Raw genomic sequence first — 23,857 nt, forward strand, 5'->3', positions numbered from 1 at the left:
TAATAGAGACAGACAGTCACAAAGATGTGTGAAGAGCTGAAAAGCCAATTGGGAAATAATAGCATAACCCAGAAATTAGCATCAGCAGGAAGCCACTATCACCTCCAGTGTTGGAAGAACCTTAAAAAGATACAATGTCACTAAAGATCAAGAGTGGGAAACCAAGTTGAAACAGGAGACATTGAGAAGAATGCCCTGCAGGGTCTGGCACCAGAGGCAATGGGTCTCTCTAGTGAGAATATCTTGCAGCATTTGCCATTGGCCAGCTAGGGATGCAGAGACAAGAAGGCATAACATGGCTTCTCAATTTCTCTAGCCCTCTAATCTCCCCCTATCCTTGCATAGCTTCAACCCAAACAAAAGCAAGCTGGCTGGGAGTTTGGGAAATATTCTTTGTTTTGCACAAGAAAGGTAGAGAATAAATTTAAGAACAAGCCAGGCAAATGGCCAGCACATTCACCATTTTCCTGGAAGTTTCCTCCCAGCTGGTCTCCTGGATTTTCTTCTTGCCATTATCTAGCCTTTCTCTATGTTGAGATCTTATTAAATTGACTTTCATCATTTCCCCCATTCTACCCCTCAGCAGCCTTCCAGTATTTTGAGGATAAAATCTAAACTCATTTCCACAGTCTCCAGGATGTGTGGTCCTGACTCTGCCAATCTTCCTAGCCGGATTTCAATTCATTCTCTGCCTATCATCAAGGTCCAACCCCAGGAGCTATCTTCCACTAACTCCACTGTGTCAGCTGGACAGCCTTCACACCTGTCCTTCCAGCTGTGTGGAAAGAACTACTCCCCTTGTCTTGGCTAAATGCTATTCATCCTATAGGCTTCAACTTAAATGTTCCTTCTTGGAATACACTTTTCCAAGCCTTCTCCATTTCAATTAGGTACAAATTTTGTTGTCTTAATCAATCTGCATGTTTCCTTCATGCCACTTAACATAATTTACAGGCATATAGTTACTTACACCTTTATTTTTCAAACTTCTGTTCTCAAGCTGTATGCTAACTTAACTAACATAGAGTTCTATATGAACATCTTCCCTGGGGTATCTGCTGCATCTAGCACCACGGCTGGCACAAAAAGGTACCCATTAAAAATAAGGTAGAAGATGAATGCAGGATGTTGTGATACAAGCACACGATTTTAATTCATATGCTTCTCCAATGTCCAGCCAATCTCCCTTCTGTCCCTTCATTTAGAAACCCAAGAACTAACCACGTTGGAACAAAGTCTCCCCAGTGGAAAATAGATTTGCAAACCTTCTGTTGCTAAATTGAGCTTCAAGGATACATTTTTTGACTTCTGTATTTAGAAGGACAAAAAGTTCATTGTGTCCTTTGGAGAACAACTCTTGCTGAGAAATTTTGAAGCTGCCAGTTACCTTTTAGTGACAACATGTGAAAAAGCTTCCCCCTTTTTATTTCCAGTCAACACTGTAGCTTGTCCTTATTTTTTTGTGTGTGTGACTGTGACACTGTTATGCTTTGTTATGCTCATTTAATAACATAAGGATATCACAGCATATTTATATTGCTCACAAAAGACCATACCATTCTTTCTGGATGTGAGGCACATTTTTTAAAAAAGCACTTTTAAGTAGGTTTTGTTTTTCATACAGGAAAGCTTACTGGTATAATACAAGTCAAGGACACATCCATGGTTGTAACCATGGCCCCTCCTTGTGGCAAAACACATGCAATGACTCCAAATATTATTTCCTCCCCATCTAACCTTTACCAGCAAACCAACAGAATTGTATAATGCCCAAGAAATCTTAGTCTGGAATTTTAGCTGTGGTTTTGATGTATTTCTCATTGTTTCCTTACAACACTAGGCAAAGCATTTTCTTAGTGGGACAGCTCTCAAGTCTTTTAATTTTTCTTCTCACTGAGCTAAGTGTGTTATTAATAACAACAACAAAAAATAAGTATGGTGTGCACACTAATCTAAAATTTTGAGTTGGCAATTAGTTGGAGCAAAATGCAATTAGATGTTTTCCTTCAAGTCCTAATTTACATGCTGGAAAACATGGGCAGCCTTTGCAAGTAATTGCAAAAATAAGCCCTTCTTTCTGTGTTTGTGTACAAATACAAAGCTCCCCAGCACACCTGCCTTTGCCTGAATAGAAGAGAGTCCCAGGGGTCTTCTGGCTTTATGATCACAGAGACATACAGTGAAAAAGGAACTGATCAGCCTTTTGGTGAAAATGTATTTTCTCTCCTCTGCTGAAGCTCAGCATTAATTGGCATTGACTTTATTCATGGAGAGCTGGGGTATATAAACTAAGTCTGACAGCATCTCCATGTAACCCCATGAGGTGAATTAAGGCTCTTCAGAGTGTACCCCCTTTTTGTGCAGTTAATAGCTACTGCAGTTCAGTATATTAAACATTTCATGGGCATCTATCCTATGCAAAACTGCTAGGAACCGTGGAGGGAAAAATTGACTGAGATACTTTAAGAGGTTACAGGCTAGGAGTAAAAGAAGATAAGGCACACACACAAATACCACCATGGGATGGGCCACACTAGGCACTGGGTACAGCGTGGCTTAGCAGTAACACCTCACATCCCTGGCAGATGTACCTCCTAATTTACCAGCAAGGTTGAGAAGTGAGGATGACTCAGTGACCATGTCAGCACCCCAAGGGAGAAGGTAGTTTCAGCTCAAACCCAATCATGAAGCTACTCCCATAATATAAGGATGTAGAGGAATGACTTTCTATCTCTGCAGATAAGCAAAACACAGAAAGAGGAAATATGGTGAATTTGCAGAACACAAGAGAAAATGAAAACTCAATGACTATGGGTTTTCTGCAAATAGTATTAAGGTCTGTGATAGAAGAAAGCAACATCTTACAGCAGATGTAGAATCAAAATCAAGGTATACTCAGAAGGAATCCAAGAGCCAAAAGGACTTGGATAACACAAGGTGGGGGTGGGAACCACCCAGCACAGAACAGAAGCTCTTTTGTTGGCCAAAGTACTGAGCATTTTATCAGTTCCTTAGTGAGCAGAAAATTGTCCAACATCAGAAGAACCCCATATATAATTCAATATTCATAAGTAATCATGCCTGCTAAGTTGACACAACTCTCATTTCATAGGGTGAGTTCAGTTATTATTTACTTATTTATATCCAATATTTTTTCAAGAGCAATAGAAGGCATCTACCAATTTTGTTTTCTTCATAAAATCCCAATGATTAAAAGCCTCTTTTAGATATTGTCATTTACACAAATCTAAACTGGGGACCCCATCTGGCTGCAATGATCAATAGAGCTTATAAAATGACAAAAGTAGCCCACTTCACTGAATTCTGCAGTGTGAGGACAGTGTTGTGCCTGGATATACTATGAGTCACAAAAATGCAAAGTACTGCTAAGTGTTGTCATCAAGATACAACCAAGTACAAGAAGGGATTGCAGATGGAAAGAGCAGGGAGAGCCTGGGAAGGGTTGGGGGGGCATGTGCAGAATGGATGGGAGGATAGGAAGAGAGGCAATGCTGACATGGGAAACTGTGAGTGCAAAGGGGTGCAGGTAGGAAAGTAACTTACTGTACACATTGCAGGCAAGAAAATACGGATAAACATTTCACAATTTGTGTTACCATTTTAAAGTCCTTGCTTTTTTACACATGGGGAATAGTCAGGACATGAAGGATAGCACAGTTCCTTTTCACTGTGACAGACAATAAGATGCTAATGGTGCCAGCCTCACACTAGTTGGAGAAGATTTACCTGCAGAGTTACAGGTTGTAGAAGGATTTCAGGGGGAATATTCTCCTTTAAAAAATGTTCACATCTCTATACTCAATTCACCTTAGTGTTCTCAAATGGAAGCAAGATCTTTCCTTTTACAATTGATTAGTGTTCCAAATGCAAATACTCCTAGAAAAGCAATCATCATTCCCATGGAAGTATCGATGACATCATGGTCCATCTGCCTTTGTCTGGCTGGTTTAGCTGGAGAAGGAAGGAGACCGTGCAATCAGACTTTAGGCCTCAGACAAGGTCAAGGTTAAGCTACAAGTCCCGAAGCAAGCAGGGGAAAAAAGCTCAAGAAGGAGGCTGGCAGCAGTATGACTAGCGTGGCCAACTTCATACTTACATGGAGAATAATTCTAGGTGCAGAGATGTCTCCCAAATGCCTGATTGAGCAGAGCAAGGCAAAGTTAGCACTGAATGGTTGGGTAGCTGTCGAATGATCACAAGCAAAGATCCCAAAACTGCTTCTATATTCCTTGCTATCATTCTAGCTTTCAATAGGATCTTTTTAGTCTTCATAAAAGATGAGAAATCTGATCTGCTGAGCAATTATTGGAAGAAAAAAACCCATTTTTAAACATAGTCATTTTCATTTTTGTAATATTCAGTGTGAACACAGGATCAAAATGAAATGACTTTTGTGAAGCCCTATATAAATAAATTTAAAAAGTCTAGGAGTTATGAAGGAGGGAATGTCATGCATGTGTACCTGAACAAGGACTAATCACAAAAGCCCCTGCCAAAATACAACATTGCACAAAAGCCACCACAAACTCACACAGAAAATACTTACATGAGGGTATCTGCCCTACAACTGTCTGTTACACTTTGTACTGATGCTGCTCTCATTATTAATACTTGTAGCCAAGGGTTATTGTTTCAAAATGTCTTAGGTAATTTTCCTCATTTCACTTTTACAAACTTCCCCTGAGGGTGAGCATTTGACTTAACAGTGGAGAACCCACATCCCATATCAGAGTACCCAGGTTCACTATTCACCTCTGGGACCTGCCTCCAACTACCTGCTTAATGTGCACCCTGGGAGGTTTCAGTGATGGCTAAAGAAACTGGTTTCATGCCTCACGTATGGGAGACCTGGTTTGCATTCCCAGCTCATGGACATTGTGAGCATTTGGGGAGTGAATCTGCAGAAGTGAGCTTGCTCGCTTGCTCTCTCTCTCTCTCTCTCTCTCTCTCTTCTCTCTCTCTGCTTCTCAAATAAAAAGCAAAAACAAAACAACCAAAAACAATCTTCACCTTCCTTCAACTTCTTTGAATACACTCATAGTTTACTATAGCATGAGTATTCCCATTGCAATACTCTGCTATTCCTAAGTAAATAAAATTATTCTTTGGGTTTTTGCTTGCTCGCTCTCTCTCTCTCTCTCTCTCTCCCTCCCTACCTCCCTCTCTCTGTCTGATTGTTATTTAAGTTGACAAAGGTAATGCCTGCTGAGGTTTGGAGAAAGAAGAGCTGCCACTGAAATGAAGACATTGAAGGACCCCCTCTTAACACCATCACAGGAGAACCTTCTAAACAGGAATGGTGTGACTAAGGAGGGGCTGGTTTTTTGTGGGACAGGGAATGAGAGCTGCTTTTATACAGGAAGGATGGTTAAATGGAAAGGGGAGTATGGGAGCTGTCAAGTACAGTCCCACACTCTGCAGGAGACACGAGGCAGGATCACAGGTGATTAGAAATGTTTTGAGCTAAGTGACTTTCCCAGGTAAGGTTAAGCTTAGCAAGAAGACCCCTGCCAGACTTTCACTCCAGCTTTGATCTACGCTCAGTAAGCAGTTGGCCTTATGACCCTTTATCAAAAGCATTTGTGAGGGGATGAAAAGATAAAGTGGAAGATCGTAGTTAAGAAGTATCCAGGTGTCCATAGCTAATTACATTAAGCCTCACTGGTCCATTTGTGCACCATGTGGGGACTTTTTTTCTTTGTATATGGGCCCCACAGACTCAGAGCACTGTGAGCTCCCCACTTCCTTCATCAGTGACCTCGAGATTTACTTTTTCCAGAAGTCAACTGTATTGTTACAATGTCACCATATCCTGTTATATTCCCTGCTGGGAATGACTTTTACTAATAACTAACATCTTTATATGATGACTTTCTGGTTTGTTTCAAATTAATTCATGTCAACAAACAGGTAAGAAATAGTAAAAGCCTGAATCAGAGTTAATAGTAAATAATTTTTAAAAGACAGATAAATTCCAAGAGAAATACGGAAGTTAAAATCCACAGGGCTTTGTTATTCATTGGATTTGGTTGAGGACTATGAAGTTGTGAATTGGATTACTGAGCAGATAGTAGTGCCACCAACTGAGGAGGAAAATAGAGTTATATGCAAATTTCACTGTATTAGTAAAGAAATATTAACCTCTGATGTGGCAACAAAGAGCTCCAGAATCTCAGTGACAACATTTTATTCCTTGCTCTTCTTTCAACCCAATGCAATTTGGGCAGCTCACCCAGGAAGCTCTCTTCAAGCAGAGGCTCAAAAATCCGGGTTCCTCCCCTACTGTGAATCTACCATATTGGAGAAGTTTGCTTCCAGCCTAAGGACAGGAGAGAGCGAATTATATAGAGTTAGTGAATATCAATCCCAGTCACATCAATCCTGGGGCTTGTGCTTATTCATTTAGTCCCAAACTAAATACAGAAAAGGCTAGAAAATACAGTATCCCTGTGTACCCAGGAAAAGAAACAGGGTTAGATAAGCATCCAACCTGTCTCAGGCACAGATATCGAAGTGATCATAGCTAATGAGGAGCTGAATATACTCAACCAGGGCGAGTGGTAAGGGGGACATGAATCAGACCATGATGTAGATTTGTTCATGTTCAGCTATGTAAACCTGGAAAATTCATGACGTCAACAAAGAACAGATGATAGACCTTCCAAAGCACATGGAGGGACCATACAGATGAAGCCGCCACCTGCAGTGCTGGCATCCCATATGGGCACCGGTTCGAGTCCCGGCTTCTCCACTTCCAATCCAGCTTTAAGCTGTGGCCTGGGAAAGCAGCGGAAGATGCCTCAAGTCCTTGGGCCTCTGCACCCGCCCGGGGAACCCAGAGGAAGCTACTGGCTCCTGGCTTCAGATAGGCTTAGCTCTAGCCATTGTAGCCATTTTGGGAGTGACCAGCAGAAGACCTCTCTCTCCCTCTTTGCCTCTGTTCTCTGTGGCTCTGCATTTCAAATAAAAATAAATAAATACTTTGAAAGAAGTACATGGAAATACACATTATGAAAAAAATCTATACATAAATTCAGGATTTTCATCATCTACTGCCTTCAAAGCTTTGCATTAGCAGGCAGTTAAAATCCAGAGTAGGGTCAGGACTCAAACCCAGGCACTCCAATTTGGGTTGTGAACATCCCAAGTAGTGGCTTCACCACTAGGTCAAATACTCACCAGGCTGAGAGAAGGTAAGTAAGTTTCTCATGGTCATACCTCTAGATCACAGTGAAATTCAGCCATAGGCAGCTGGAAACCGAGGCTAGGATTAGGTCAGGATGGCCACCCTGTTGATGCTTCTAAGCTTTCCTTTATTTATTCAGAAAAATATGAGTGCTTCACAGATACTGCCCCCAGCCTGTGGAGCTTCCCCCCCCCCCCCCAAAAAAAAAAAACAGGATGCCAAGCACAGTCACTCAAGCCAGGGAGCAACTCAGAAGCCAGGCTCTCTTAAACTCAGACTTCCTCATTTAACCTCCAAATGAGAAAATTTTCAAGCCCCAAAATTAATGAATCCTCAGTATACTTGAAGTGATACACTTCATTTTTGAGAAGATGATCCCCCCTTCTTTGTTAACTGAGCAGTTTAATAATTAGGTTCTTTATCACTTTGTCAAAATGGAGCAAGAAGAACTTAAAAAAGCTAGACTTGAATGACCTGTATTCCATCAACATGAAGAAAATGAATAATGTAACTTAATGTTTAAATCCTTTTCAAGGTAAAGACTCATTCTTTTCACATAAAAAGAAAATATGTTTTTCTTTTAAATCTATTTATCAATTTACATAGACTAGGATCTCTATTATAATAAACCATATAGTTTAACATATTTTGTAAGATTATCAATATGATCTTATAATGCAAGTTACCATAGAGAAACTATAATATCACAATAAATTAACTGGTTTATTTTTTACTTTTTAATTTCAGTTTAAGTGCATTTTTTGTTCTTCTATAATTGTCAGTAAAATTAAATTCTCTTTTCCAATTAAACTAAAATCAAAATGTTTAGCTGTTGAGCCTTTCTGAGCTCTCTATAAATCTCCTTTAACAGGTAAAATAAAGGCAATATCTGGCACCCTATCAGTCTCCAACAGTGTTATTATGCATTGTACACAATAAAAAGCCCATTTAAAAAAATTTCAAAGCCCAACTCCAGATAATGATGACTTTTTCTATATTTTCACCAATAGATTAATGAAGCCAAGTTTTTTCATTATATTTCCAGGGCCCAGTGCCAGGTTATAGTACATATTCAATATTTATTTGTTGCCTGACTTAAATAGATAAGGTCATATAATTTACTAAAGATACAATACTGAGAGGCCGGCATTGTGGCACAGTGGATTAAGCTGTATACTGTAGCACTAGCCTCCCATAAGGGTGCTGGTTCATGCCCCAGCTACTCCACTTCTGATCCAGCTCCCTGATAATGTGCTTGGGAATATAGCAGAGGACAACTCAAATCCTTGGGCCCTTACACCAGGAAGAAGTTCCTGGCTCCTGGCTTTGGTATGCCCATCCCTGGGCATTATGGCCATTTGGAGAATGAACCAGAGGATAGAAGATCTCTCTCTCTCTTTCTCTCTCTCTCTCTCTCTTTTTTATTCTCTGTAATTCTGCCTCTCAAATGAATAAACAAATCTATAAAAATTTTAAAAATAGTATAACACTGAGCAAGACATATAAGGTCCCTGATATTAAAAAATTAACAACTGTATAGTGAAGGATAGGACAAGTAAATACATAAATTCAATAATTTATTCTGGAAAGGTATCATAGTTATTAGTATGCTCTTATTCAAAAAAATCTTTACTTATACCATTTCAGGTCATCTTTTTTGTCGGAATAAATAACTTATAGACGCATGAATTTTATATGATAGAAGTGGAAATCCCACTGCCTTCTCCAGCCTGTAATCCATTTTGACCAACATTGCATTCTGTTCCTTTAATAAACTGATATACACATCACTGCATCCCCAACAAAGTAACTACTACAACAGATAGAAAATGCCCATATGTGTATGGTCTCTCACACAAGATTGCGGAATTCTCCAGAACAAACCATAGTTTTGATTATTCTGCAGATCAAGAACTAAAGACTAGTGTTATCTGGGTCTATAGGATAAAACTCCAATGGTACATGTAAGAATTGGTCGTGGCTTCATTGTACACATGCCAATCTCTAATTTTCTGCACATATAGTCTTACTTGTCACCATTGGTGAAAAGTAAACACAGCAGACCAAGGAAAAATTGAAAATCTAGAAAAGTCTGTCTTAGATACCTAGCTTCCTCTTTCTGAAACCTGCTGTATTCTTCTCACTTAATCACTGTATCCAATATGGTTTACATAGGAATATGGAAACCACTCTAGGTATTCCAGGTAGATTTTGTTTTAATTCAGGTAGATTATGTTTTAATTCAGGGAATTAGGTGTTTCCAAAACTGTTGGAAGGGCTTGAGAATGGCAAGCAGTGAGTTCAACAAGAACAACAAAGGAACTGAAGGAAAAAAGGCTCAGGTTTAAAAATTTAATTTTTGGTTACACACCAGATAAAGTAGCCCTTAGTTTCTCAAAGAACAAAAACACCTATCACGTATTCTATTTAAGATTCTTCAATGTTCTAAGGAATTCTGGCTTAAGAGCAAATGTCTAAAATTGAAGACTTCTTTGGCATATGAACACAGTCTACAATACCTTGGGAGATAAATATTTACTCTGAAATATTATATAGAATTTGAAAACAGAAGAAAAGTTAATATCCAGAATTGAGAGGACTGTTTTCAGCAGAGGATGCCATCCAAAAGTCAAGGGTTATACCATAATTACTCCTGACATTTGTCCTTTGTTACCATTTCATGTTAAGTTACTTTAGGATTGCCCCCTGCCTGTACCCGTTCTGCACTCAGGAATCTGTCACATGCTTGAAGACCACAGGGAGCAATACTACTCATAATGACACTGGATCTATTGTCTACTTTCTCACATTCAAGAATTTGACAAAATAATTCCATAAAGCAATTTAAGTGCAATCACTCTATTTCTTTTAAAATAAACTTAAACTTTGAAGGGGAAATTATTAACTAAAATCAACAAAAACAGGGTTGACAGACTACATATTTTCAGCACCAAAACATGTTCTATTTCTCTCTTTTTCTTTGTAATAAGTACAGTTGGCTTCCAATTCTCTTTGAAGCTCTGACAACAGGGGCATTCCCTGACATAAACACCTATGTCAGCTTTTGCTTCCATAACTGCACAAAAGAAATAAGTTCTCTATTTAGGTGGTCCTTGGACCCAGCTGGCTAAGCCCTTAGACATCATCATGGCTGCAGAAGCAAACCCTCATGAGGGCTTTTGTACTCTCTGTGTCTTTTCCTGAGTCAAAAAAAAAAAAAAAAAAAAAAAAAAGGAAGAAGAAGAAGACACCCAGGCAGTGCCTCTTCTTAATATCTCAACTATTTATTGTCCCCAGAAGGATTAGTAACTCATTAAGCAGAATATTAGTTTTTCACCTGTCACTTGGTTTCTTCTGTTTCTCTTCCTTTGTGAGTATTTGTATACTGAAGAGGATATTCCTGCACTGCTTAAACATATTCAGGATTAGTTTCCAAAGAACAGTAACATAGTGAGCCACTCTTCTAGGACAGTGGTAGCCAGATATTTTGTTCCAGGATCTACTTTGGCAAAGGAAAAGATCTCATGACCTTCTTATCCTTACCAGGTCCCAAAAGAACAACATAAATTAAGAATTAGAGCAGAGGAGGAGGCTGGCATTATGGTATAATTGGCTAAGCCACTGCCTATGACACCAGAATCCCATATGGGCAACAGTCCCGGAGGCTCAACTTCTGATACAGTTCCCTGCTAATGCTCCTTGGAAAACAGCAGAAGATAGTCCAATTGTTTGGGCCCCTGCATCCACATGGGAGACCCAGATGAAGCTCGTGGCTCCTGCCTTTGGATGGGCCCAGCTATGGCTGTTGTGGACTTCTGGGAAATGAGCTAGCAGATGGAAGAACTTCTCTGTTTCTCCCTCTCTCTCCCTCTCTATAACTCTACCTTTTAAATAAATAAAATTTTTTTTTAAAAAGAAATCCTCTGTTATGGACCAGATTATATCCCCCCAAATTCATATTCTGATCAGTTTGACTGTATTTAGAGATGGAGACTTTATGAATGTGATTAAGATTGAGATCATAAGTGTAATGTCCTAATTCAATAGAAATTATATATTTATAAGAGAAAGAGGAGAAAGAATTTAGTGTTTACAGTTAAGACATTACAGTTGAGATGCCCACATCCTATATCAAAGTACCTGGGTTCAACACCTGGCTGTGCTCCTGAGTCCAACTTCCTGCTAATGCTGACAGTGGTGATGGCTCATAGAGTTGAGTCTCTGCCATCCATGTGGGAGACCTAGACTAAATTTCTAGCTCTTGGTATTGACTCCAGCCTGGACCTGACCTAGGCATAGCCCAGCATTTGAAGAGTGAACAAGTAGATAAGATCTCTCTCTCTCTCTCTCTCTCTCTCTCTCTCTTGCAATCTCTTTTTCTCTCTTTCCCTCTCAAAAAAATAAATAAAAGTTTGAGATGTAGGATGTAGACAAAAAGGCCAAGTAAGGACGCAGCAAAAAGGTGGCCATCCGGAAAGCAGGAGAGAGACCTCAGGAAAAATCAAACCTGACAATACATGCATCTTGGATTTTCAGCCTCCCAAACTCACAGAAAATTAATTTCTTTTGTTTAATCCACACAGTCCATGCAGCTCCAGTGAACTGTGGGGAGCAACTGAGACTAGACTAAATTACTGGAACTAGGACTAATTCTATGCATCTGATCTCCCACAATATGGCGCTGAGAGAGAGAGACCAAACAACTTCTACGCAGCTGCCTCGCCAATTTGACTGATAAGCTGCAGGAGCTGATCCTGCTCCTGATTGGAGGAGAGCAGCGTGCTCGGCGTGTGGGTAGCAGAGCATGGATTGGTGGAAGAGGACTATAAAGGAGGAGAGAGACAACATGCACCAGGAACATCTGAGGAACATCTGAGCAGCCCCCGAGAGAGCCGGCCAGCGGTGTGCCGCTCCTCCGTGGAAGCGGGAAAAGCAGTGGGGGATGCCGCCCCTCCGCGGAGGTGGGGAGGCCGGCAGCTAACCCGGGACGGCGTCATTCTTCCACGAGTGAGGGAACGGCAGCTAACCTGGGAAGGGCTGGGCAAAAGGAACAGCGCAGGGTCCTGTGTCATTCCTCCATGAATGGGGGAGCGACAGTGAACTAATGCACCTTTGGTAACTTTAAAAATAAAGTTGAGGGATTTGTGTGTCATTTTAATAATAGGAAAGAAGACAAGTCTCATTGTACCAAATCATGAATCCCATTGTCCCCCATATGGCTGCACACAACACCTTGAAGAACTACACCAAGACAGCATGTTCAGTCAAGATTAACCTCCTGCAGGCAACTGTTCCAACCTTGCTTCCATTTAAGCCTTAGTACATCTCATAAAATAACCAGGATGGATTGCTAAGCAATCATCACCAAAGTCATTGTATTAGTCAGCTTTTCATTACTTTCACTAAAAGGCCTGTGAGGAGCCATCTAAGAGGGATGAAAGTTTATTTTGGTTTACAATTCAGAAATTCACAGTCCAAAACTAGGTGGCCCCATTGGCTGGCATCTTGTAGAGGCAGACGATGGTGGAACATGTGCAGAGGAAGGGTCACATGGCAAGTCAAGAAGCGCAGCAAGACAAGAAGTGTGCTTTGCTTACATAACCAATTTTTCTCTAGAGAGCTACCTTCTAAGGACAAGTGACATTGATCTAAAGACTTTCCAGTGGACGCATCTCCTTGATGTCATAATCAGGTGAAGTCTCCCTTTGAACCCATTAACTCTGATCTCTTAGCTACTACCACAAGATTTTGGAGTTTCAATGTCTGCATGAGTTTGGGGCACAGCATCTTGCTCAAAAGATAACAGTCATCTTCATCTGTGATGCTCCCAGACTGAATGGACCTTTCACATGCAAGCATAAGTGTGCATCAATTTAATTCCCTTTAGTAAACAAATACCAAATGCTATTGTTCACTAAGCCCTAACTAACTGGCCTCTAATAACACAGAGAACAATGAGATTCAGTCCCTGACTTCAATAAAATCAATATGTAATGGAGGATACAATGTTAAAATAAAAAATTAAAATTCACTGCATGGGGCCGGTGCTGTGAAATAGTGGGTAAAGCCACCACCTGCAGTGCCAGCATCCCATATGAGCACCAGTTCGAGTCCCAGCTGCTCTACTTCCGATCCAGCTCTCTGCTATGGCCTGGGAAAGCAGTAGAAAATGGCCAAGTCCTTGGGCCTCTGTACCCACGTGGGAGACCCAGAAAGCTCCTGGCTCCTGGCTTTGGATAGGCGCAGCTCTGGCCATTGTGGCCATTTGGGGAGTGAACCAGCGGAAGAAAGACTTCTTACTCTCTGCCCCTCCTTCTCTCTGTGTGTAACTCTTTCAAATACAGTAAATAAATCTTTAAAAAAAACTTGCTGTAATAACATATAAGTTGTTCCAGCACCATGTTTTTATGTTTTTCATACTACAGGTACAAAAATGATACCTGAGAATACCCAAATTCAAAGGACAACCTTGGTTCATTTTCCCAAAACATCAATCATATTAGAATACTAGGAGACCAAAACTATGTTATTGAACTAGTAAAGAATATTATTTTTACAATTTAGTCTACCATGCAAAATGCAAATGAGTATGGCAGCCCCAAGAAGCTACCCTCATTCATTTTATCTTTTAATGGGGTTCTTTGGATATAATTTTTTGAAAACTACTGAGAAGGACCCAATACCTTCATTCCTTCCTTCCCATTTCTCTGTCTTCACTGATAATGTAAAATGAAATGTTTTTATCCTTGTACTTAGTAAGAGTTTTATGCTTTTAAGTTTTTGTGGCGTTAATGAGTATAATACTGAGTTGGTTTTTAATGTTGTTACCCTAGATTGATTTTTTTCCTGTGATTCACTGTCCCTTGAAAGAAAATTTGCCCTACTACATTGAAGTCCCCAAAAGAATATGAAAAACGCATTTGCAGATATTTCTAATCTCATTGAAAATATGCAGAAACCTCTTTCCAGCATTCAGTATTTAATAGGGAAGAAAAACCCTCTATAAAAGAGATACCTGTCTTACTTACAAAGATTCATACCTAAGCATCTCACCAAGCAAGATAAAATGAATTTGGCTATCTTCTAAATGTACTCAGATATCCCACAGGCCAAGGACAAGTAGAAAATTATTTAAAGGAAAATAACTAGCAGAATTTACTATATGAAGTCCATACTTTTATCATACTTATAAAATATCTCTTCAAAGTGCACACTAAACTAGATCAAAGTTAAAATAGTTTCTTCTGATATATAAAAGAACTTACTAAAAAATAAATGATACCAAATTGAATAAGGAAAAACTCTCTTTTGTGTGTTGTTTCTCCCATTGTGCACAATCCCTTGTTGATTTCATGATAGTCTACATATCTAAGTTTTAAAGTCTATCAAAAAACAGATATTTAGTAAGTACCACTTGGGTGTAGTAGTTGATTCTGAGAACTACAGGGAGATAAGAGAAGCAATAGAAGACATGGTCTCAACACTATAAGAGGATCACTTGGAAGCATAAAACCTACCCTCTTCTTAGAGTCTCTAAAAGAAAATTCTGTTAAAGTTGCCTCAGCATCAGATGGTATCTTTAACTCTCATTGGAAAGTGTTTGATCGAGTTTTAGGGAGCCAATCACGAATGACATGATCTCAACTGCTAACTTCCTAGCAAACAAAGATAGTTCCATTAGCTAATTAAAGGGGAAAAGTATATTACTGCCATAGTCCATTCTGTGTTACTATAACAAATCATCTGTTACTGGATAATGTGTGAAGAGGTTTATTTGGCTCACAGTTCTACTAGCTGGAAGGTCCAAACAGCATGGAACTAGTGTCCTTCCAAGGAGCCCTTGGCAGCAAAGCAGAAAGGGAAATGGCCGCCTTCAGAAGGGATGTTTGTACAAGCAAGGATACAAAACCAGGGAAAGGGTCAAGGCTCATTCTTTTTCTAACAAGCCATGTTTGCAGAACTAATCCACTCCTTCTGGACAAGACTCACACCTGAGAGTCAGCATTAGTCCACTCAATTGGGTGGATCCCCTGGACCTAAGCACCTTCTGTTGGCCTCATCTGCCAGCTCAATACCACCACACTAGGGGGACCAAGCCTCCTGTACATGAACCCCTGTGGAACAAACCCCATCCAATCCATAGCAATCATAGAATCTATATTTTTATAAGCTGAACATTATTTATTAAATTGACCATCAAATTATTCCATGAACTCTCCTTTGTGAATGTAAAACAGCAATGACAATCACTTATAACTTCATATTGTTCACATTTGTGATTCTTATTTTTATCTTTATTTGTTATTTCTTTAATTTGCTTTTCTGGCATCATCTAACATTGTTTTATTTCTACCATTGGGTTTTAGGAAGAGGAAAGGTTGTGAATATTCTGAAAAACAGAGACTGAAAGTATGAGAAACTCCTTAAAAATGAACCTAATATCTTAGGTACCGTTTAGTCATAAGAACTGGGCAACGGAAAATTGTTTGCCATGGAATGCATCAATACCAATGAATCTGTACTTTTTTTCATAAAAATGCTGGTACAAAACTCTATAAATAAATGAATATTTCAATCTTTATTGACTCATTTGGTGGGGAAAAATAAGTTATTGCAGAATGTGTTTTTCCCCCAGTATAAATGTGTTATGTTGTATTGCTTGTTTATTCATTTTTCTGTGTAGAAATATAGCTTATAAGGTTTAACTAAGATATATGATTGTAAGGCAAGTGAAGATGAGGAAGCATAAGAAGAGAGGACAAACAAGAAAGGAGTAATGATTTTTAAGGACAGATGTTTGCATATGAGCTAGAGAGTTCTTATGATATATTACTTCATGAATGATTCTTCTAGGAGACAAGACATATTAGAGAAGATGTTACAACCTCAAGCAAACAATAAACTGTGATATGGCAAGCTTCCCTTCTTAAACACATGCTTCTCCTTGCCTATATGCAATTATAAGTCATTTTTATATAATATGAGAACAAATTTAATGGAATCTATTGAAGATGCCACAAATCAGAACTAGTCATAGGGGTAGAGGGAACATCAAGAATCTGGTGTTCAAAATTGAAGTTGCTTTTTCAAGATTTATATCTTTCTCTAAAAATAACCATCTGTTCCCTATTACTTGAATCACTTATAACAATAGCATCATGGAGTCAGACTGTCTGGACTGGATTCTTGACTTAGCCTACATTATTGCTAGGCAATCTTGCAAAAGCTATTTAACCTCTTAGTTTTTTTGTGAAGATAAAACATGATGTGGTATCCAAAGAACTTAATGTTATCCTAATGGTTAAATAAACTTGAGAGAGAGAGAGAGAGACCAAAAATGATAAGTTGGTTGTAGATGGGTAGGTAGGTAGGAGATAGACAAAAGATGGGTAGATAGGGGATTCTAAGGTGACAGAATAGAGAAAGGGTGGTCTGCTCAGGTTAGGGGGAAATTGTAAGAAAAAAAATGAAGAAAGTGGATTCTCATGGGAGAGCTTAAGGGGAAACAGGAGTGGAGATTCTGTGGGAGAAGGAGAGAATCCATGGATCTGTGTGGAAGGTGCAGATGCACAGCAATGAGCACTGAGACAAAAAAAGGATTCCAGAAGCTCTGACCCAGAGAAAGGGCCAGACTTGGAGAGCAAGGTTAGATCAGACTGTAATGGTCCAGACCACTGATGATATAGTCAGAGGGAGAGCCTAGGGAATTACTTTGCCTTTGAATCTGACCCAGAGCCCTGAGGGGAATAGGGTGCCTGCTCACCCAGGATAAAGAAAAGGGGTGCATAGCTCTCTCTCTCTCTCCCAATCCCCCCCACAATGGTGCCCAGAAATTGGCTGAGAGGGCAGGTGCCATTTTGGACATAAGTGGGTAGCAGCAAGGCAGAAGAAGCCAAGATGGTGGAATAGGGAGGGAGCTTACTGATAGTCCAGGAGAAGACAGATTAATAAAAGTGAAGATAGAGTAGTCTCAGGGGAGAATTAGGGGGAAAAAATGGCAGAGGAAACTCTTCTGTAATTAGAGGGACATGGTGGATCTACGTGGAGGGCACAGTTGCCACAGCTCAGAACCCCAGCTGCCAAGAGTCTCTGCACCAGTGCTGGAAAGAGAGGTGAGACGAAACCAAAGTGGCCCAAGACAACACCGGAAAAGTGAGAGCCTAGAGTGAACGAGGCTTGAAGCCCCATGGGGAAAAGTGCACCACCTAACTAGAGGAGAGAAAAAAATAAAAGGGATGGTAAGGACACGATTCTCTCTCTCCAATCACCTTACAAGGCCTACGAGCTGATAAACCTGGCCCCATTTTGGAAATACGTAACAACTGAGCCAGCTCGGGGCTACACCCAGCAATCAGCCAGACAGAAAAACCTGACTCTGGTGGGGACTAATAATGGGAGACTAAGACCTAGTGAATGTGTGGAGCTTATGAACTGGGACTGTGAAAACAAAACAAAACAAAAAAACCAACTGAGGGTGTGTGGGAGAACTCACAATGTGGTTGACACTTATGTAGTCTCGGTGGGAGACCCCCCACAAGCTCAGGTGGCCCTGGCTACCCAGTGAGAGACAATTCAGGGAATCTGACTCAGGAAGCCCTGGATACCTGGTGAGAGACATAGCAGGGAAATCTGAGCTTACACTGAGGACTGCACAGATGCTTTGTGTGGTCCTTGGGACAGAGCAGAAGAATATTGTACCCAATGGGGCTAGCACTCAGGCACTGATCACCATCGAGGTGAAGAGCTCAGCTGAGCAGGATTACTTCCCTTCTGATTAAAGAGAGAGAGAGAGAGAAGATTTACTATGCTGAACCTAGGTGTGTCATCTTAGGCACAGCCTTAACCCTGAAGAACTAAATAGAGCTCTCTGGCCACACCCAGCACAAGTCTCTAGAGAGTCACAGAAAGCAGACAGTCCAATTACAAATCCCAAACAACAAATACAACAACCGAGGAAACAAGGACAAGGAACACAACATGATGCTCCCAAAACAACAGGACACATCAATACAAGATTATGAAGATGACAAGTTAGAAGAAATGCAAGAAATGGAACTCAACAAATTTATGATAAGAATATTTAGAAGTAATCAAAAAACAAATGCAGGCCCTCCCAACAAAGGAAAGCCCAGGACTGGATGGATTCACTGCTGAATTCTACCAGACGTTTAAAGAAGAACTAACTCCAATTCTTCTCAAACTATTCAAAACAAGTGAAAGAGACAAAATCCTCCCAAATTCTTTCTATGAAGCCAGTATCACCTAAATTCCTAAACCTGAAAAAGATGCAGCAGAAAAAGAGAATTACAGACCAGTTTTCCTGATGAATATAGACGTAAAAATCCTCAATAAAATTCTGGCCAATAGAATGCAACAACACATCAGAAAGATCATCCACCCAGACCAAGTGGGATTTATGCAGGGATGGTTCAATGTTCACAAATCAATCAATGTGATACACCACATTAACAAACTGCAGAAGAAAAACCATATAATTATCTCAATAGATGCAGAGAAAGCATTTGATAAAATATAACACCCTTTCATGATGAAAACTCTAAGCAAATTCGGTATAGATGGAACATTCCTCAACACTACCAAGGCAATTTATGACAAACCCATGGCCAACATCCTATTGAATGGGAAAACATTGGAAGCATTCTCACTGAGATCTGGTACCAGACAGGGATGCCCACTCTCACCATTGCTATTCAATATAGTACTGGAAGTTTTAGCCAGAGCCATTAGGCAAGAAAAAGAAATTAAAGGGATACAAATTGGGAAGGAAGAACTCAAACTATCCCTCTTTGCAGATGATATGATTCTTTATTTAGGGGATCCAAAGAATTCTCCTAAGAGACGATTGGAACTCATAGAAGAGTTTGGCAAAGTAGCAAGATATAAAGTCAATGCACAAAATCAACAGCCTTTGTATACACAGGCAATGCCATGGCTAAGAAAGAACTGCTAAGATAAATTCCATTCACAAAAGCTACAAAAACAATCAAATACCTTGGAATAAACTTAACTAAGGATGTTAAAGATCTCTACGATGAGAATTACAAAATCTTAAAAAGAGAAATAGAAGAGGATACCTAAAAATGGCAATATCTTCCATGCTCATGGATTGGAAGAATGAACATAAAAAAATGTCAATTTTCCCAAAAGCAATTTATAGATTCAATGCAATACCAATCAAAATACCAAAGACATTCTTCTCAGATCTGGAAAAAATGATGCTGAAATTCATATGGAGACACAAGAGATCTTGAATAGCTAAAGCAATTTTGTACAACAAAAAGCCAGAGACATCACAATATCAGATTTCAGGACATACTACAGGACAGTTGTAGTCAAAACAGCATGGTATTGGTACAGAAACAGATGGATAGATCAATGGAACAGAATAGAAACATCAGAAATCAATACAAACATCTACAGCCAACTTATATTTGATCAAGGATCTAATTTGCTCTAATTCCTGGAGCAAGGACAGTCTATTCAATAAATGGTGCTGAGAAAACTGAATTTCCATGTGCAGAAGCATGAAGCAAGACCCCTGCCTTACACCTTACACAAAAATCCACTCAACATGGATTAAAGACCTAAATCTACGACCTGACACCATCAAGTTACTAGAGAACATTGGAGAAACACTGCAAGATATCGGCACTGGCAAAGACTTCTTGGAAAAGACCCAAAGGCACAGGCATTCAAAGCCAAAATTCACTATTGGGATTGCATCAAATTGAGAAGATTCTGTACTGCAAAAGAAACAGTCAGGAGAGTGAAGAGACAACCGACAGAATGGGAAAAAATATTTGCAAACTATGCAACAGATAAAGGGTTAATAACCAGAATCTACAAGGAGATCAAGAAACTCCACAACAAAACAAAAACCCACTTGAGAGATGGGCCAAGGACCTCAATAGACATTTTTCAAAAGAGGAAATCCAAAGGGCCAACAGGCATATGAAAAAATGTTCAAGATCACAAGCAGTCATGGAAATGCAAATCAAAACCACAATGAGGTTTCACCTCACCCCCGTTAGAATGGCTCACATTCAGGAATCTACCAACAACAGATGCTGGCGAGGATGTGGGGAAAAAGGGACACTAACCCACTGTTGGTGGGAATGCAAACTGGTTAAGCCACTATGGAAGTCAGTCTGGAGATTCCTCAGAAACCTGAATATAACCCTACCATACAACCCAGCCATCCCACTCCTTGGAATTTACCCAAAGGAAATTAAATTGGCAAACAAACAAGCTGTCTGCACCTTAATGTTTATTGCAGCTCAATTCACAATAGCTAAGACCTGGAATCAACCTAAATGCCCATCAACGGTAGACTGGATAAAGAAATTATGGGACATGTACTCTATAGAATACTATACAACAGTCAAAAACAATGAAATCCAGTCATTTGCAACAAAATGGAGGAATCTGGAAAACATCATGCTGAGTGAAATAAGCCAGACCCAAAGGAACAAATATCATATGTTCTCCCTGACAACTAACCGAGTACCAAAAAGTAAACCTGTTGAAGTGAAATGGACACTATGAGAAACAGTGACTTGATCAGCCCTTGTCCTGATTTTTGATGAACAACTTAATACTTTATCACTTTTAGTATTTTTTTTGTTTGTTCTACTTAATACTATTGGTTGAATTCTATAATTAATACACAATTATTCTTAAGTGTTGAAACTTAACTGAAAAGTGATCCTTGTTAAATATAAGAGTGCGAATAAGAAAAGGAAGAGATGTACAATTTGGGACATGCTCAATCGGACTTGCCCCAAATGGTAAAGTTAGAAGCATACCAGGGGATTCCAATTGAATCCCATCAAGGTGGCATGTACCAATGCCATCTCACTAGTCCCAGTGATCAATTTCTGTTCACAATTGATCATAATGATAGGACTAAGAGTCAAAGGGATCACACAAACAAGACTAGTGTCTGCTGGTACTAACTGATAGAATAAAAAAAGAGAGAATGATCCAATATGGGAAGCTGGATACACAGCAGACCCATAGAATAGCGGATGTCCTAAACAGCACTCTGGCCTCATAATCAGCCCTTAAGGCATTTGGATCTGGCTGAAAAGCCCATGAGAGGGCGGAGCCAAGATGGTGGAATAGTGAGGGCGCGCACCAATAGTCCGGGAAAATTTAGTTTAATAAAAGGGGAGTTACGGTAGCCTCAGAAAAAAGAACCAGGAAAATATTGCAGACGAAACTCTTCTGGATCCAGTGGGCGTAAATCGGAGGACCTACTGGGAGAACAAGGTCGCCCACCGCGCGCGAAAGCCTAGCCGCAGGACCGAGCCGCAGGACCGAGCCGCGGAAGCCGAGCCGCGGGACTGAGCTGCGCAAGCTGCAGGGTCTGCGCGCAAGTGCTCAAAGGGGAGTGCAACAGCGGGGAGACTTGGGACGTCCAGGGCTCCGAGTCCACACATCGGCGCTGGAAGGGGAGCAGACCTGCGTGGAGAGCGTGGGAGCCCACAGTTCGGGACACCAGCGGCAGACTCAACACACCAGCGCTGGAACACAAGGTGAGCCGAACCTCAATAACCCGAGACACCGGCAGGCAAGCAGAGAGAGGAGACTAGAGGGAACGACCCCCGGGGGGGGGGGGACTTCACCAAGCTAACTGGAAGAGAGAGAGAGGGGAAAAAAAAAAAAAGGTGACTGGTATGGACACGGGTTTCTCTCTCTCCGCTCACCTCTCAAGGGCGAGCAAGACAAAGAGCAGGCGCCATCTTGGACATACGTCATAAGCAGAGCGACCTCAGGTCTGCACCGGCCCTGAGCCTAGCAGAAAAACCTGACTCTGGGCGGGGAGAATTAACAGGAGATTAGGACCTAGTAAATTTGTGGTGCTACTGAACTGAGACTGTGAAAAAAGAGACGGTGGGGGAGAGAACTCACGGAATTCACGTGAGCACTCTCCAGAGACGCTACAATTCCGTAACTTTGGCAACCCAGTGGGAGACTGAAGGAGAATTTGAGCCCACTCCGAGGGCCGAACAGATTCCCTGTGTGGTTCTTGGGAAAGAGCTTCCGATCTCTGGCTCCTGTGGGTATATCATTTGCCTGCTAACTACCTCCAACTTCGTTCAGCTGTGCAGAATAACTTCCCTTTTGAATCAAAAAAAAAGAGAGAGAGAGAGAGACGTTTACCACGCCCAACCTGGGAGTGTCACCTTTGGCACACCAAACAGAGCTCTCAGGCCACACCCATCTCAAGCCCTAAGGCTCCATCAAAAACAGATAGTCCACTTAATCTAGAGTCATAGTATAACAAGAAAAAGCACCACAGTGAAGAAACCAAATATCTCCAATATGACAAATAACAAACGCAAAAACCAAGGTAATAAAAACAAGGAAGTCACCATGAAGCCCTCAAATGAAAAAGACACCCCAATTCAAGATTATGAGGATGATGACATAGAAGAAATGCAAGAAGCAGATCTCAAAAAATTGATAAGAACATTAAGAAGTTCTCAAAAACAAATTCTTGAACTACACAAATCCTTAATGGACAAGATAGAAAATCTCTCTCGTGAAAATGAAATATTAAGGAGGAATCAAAATGAAACGAAACAACTAGTACAACAGGAAACTGGGATAGTGACTGAAGTGAAGAATTCAATAGATCAAATGAAAAACACAATAGAGAGCCTTACAAACAGAATGGGAGAAGCAGAAGAGAGAATATCAGACTTAGAAGACAGAGAACAGGAAAGGATGCAGTCAGACCAAAGAAAAGATGAGGAAATTAGGAATCTAAAACATATTGTCGGGAATCTTCAGGATACTATTAAAAAAACCAACATTCGGGTTCTAGGAGTTCCTGAAGGCATGGAGAGGGAGAAAGGATTAGAAGGCCTTTTTAGTGAGATATTAGCAGAAAATTTCCCAGGTTTGGAGAAGGACAGAGAAATCCTAGTACAGGAAGCTCACAGAACCCCTAATAAACATGACCAAAAGAGATCCTCACCACGACACGTTGTAATTAAACTCTGCACAGTGAAACATAAAGAAAAGATCCTAAAATGTGCAAGAGAGAAACGTCAGATTACTCTCAGAGGATCTCCAATCAGACTCACAGCTGACTTCTCATCAGAAACTCTACAAGCTAGGAGGGAATGGCGAGATATAGCCCAGGTACTAAGAGAGAAAAACTGCCAGCCCAGATTATTATATCATGCAAAGCTATCATTTGTGAATGAAGGTGAAATAAAGACTTTTCATAACAAACAGAAATTGAAAGAATTTGTTGCCACTCGTCCAGCCCTGCAAAAGATGCTTAAAGATGTGTTACACACAGAAACAAAGAAACACGGTCATCAATATGAAAGAAGGTAAAGGAAAGAAACCTCACAGCAAAAGATCACAGGGAATTCAAAGCATATATTAGAACTTATCTTTGGCAAATGGCAGGGCAAAGTTACCACTTATCATTAGTCACATTGAACGTGAATGGCCTGAACTGTCCAGTTAAAAGACACAGTCTGGCTGATTGGCTTAAGGAACAAAACCCATCTATTTGCTGCTTACAAGAAACACATCTTTCCAACAAAGATCCATGCACACTGAAAGTGAAAGGCTGGAAAAAGATATACCATGCCAACAGAAATGAAA

General features: G+C 40.3%; 1 long non-coding RNA gene across 11 annotated transcripts in view; it reads right to left on the reverse strand.

Moving 5' to 3' along the window:
- Nucleotides 1-23,857, reverse strand: part of LOC149123592 (uncharacterized) — a 501,504-nt gene that overhangs the window by 326,947 nt on the left and 150,700 nt on the right. Inside the window, exon 3 of one of the 11 annotated variants that reach the window (XR_016216963.1) lies at nucleotides 6,163-6,340. The exons of the other annotated variants lie outside the window; for them this stretch is intronic. This is a non-coding gene — a long non-coding RNA (uncharacterized LOC149123592). The remainder of the gene's footprint in view (nucleotides 1-6,162; nucleotides 6,341-23,857) is intronic. 11 annotated transcript variants of the gene reach the window in all.

This window comes from Oryctolagus cuniculus, chromosome 11 (assembly GCF_051225735.1).
Source record: "Oryctolagus cuniculus isolate XC-2025 breed Fujian yellow rabbit chromosome 11, ASM5122573v1, whole genome shotgun sequence".
NCBI lineage: Eukaryota > Metazoa > Chordata > Mammalia > Lagomorpha > Leporidae > Oryctolagus > Oryctolagus cuniculus.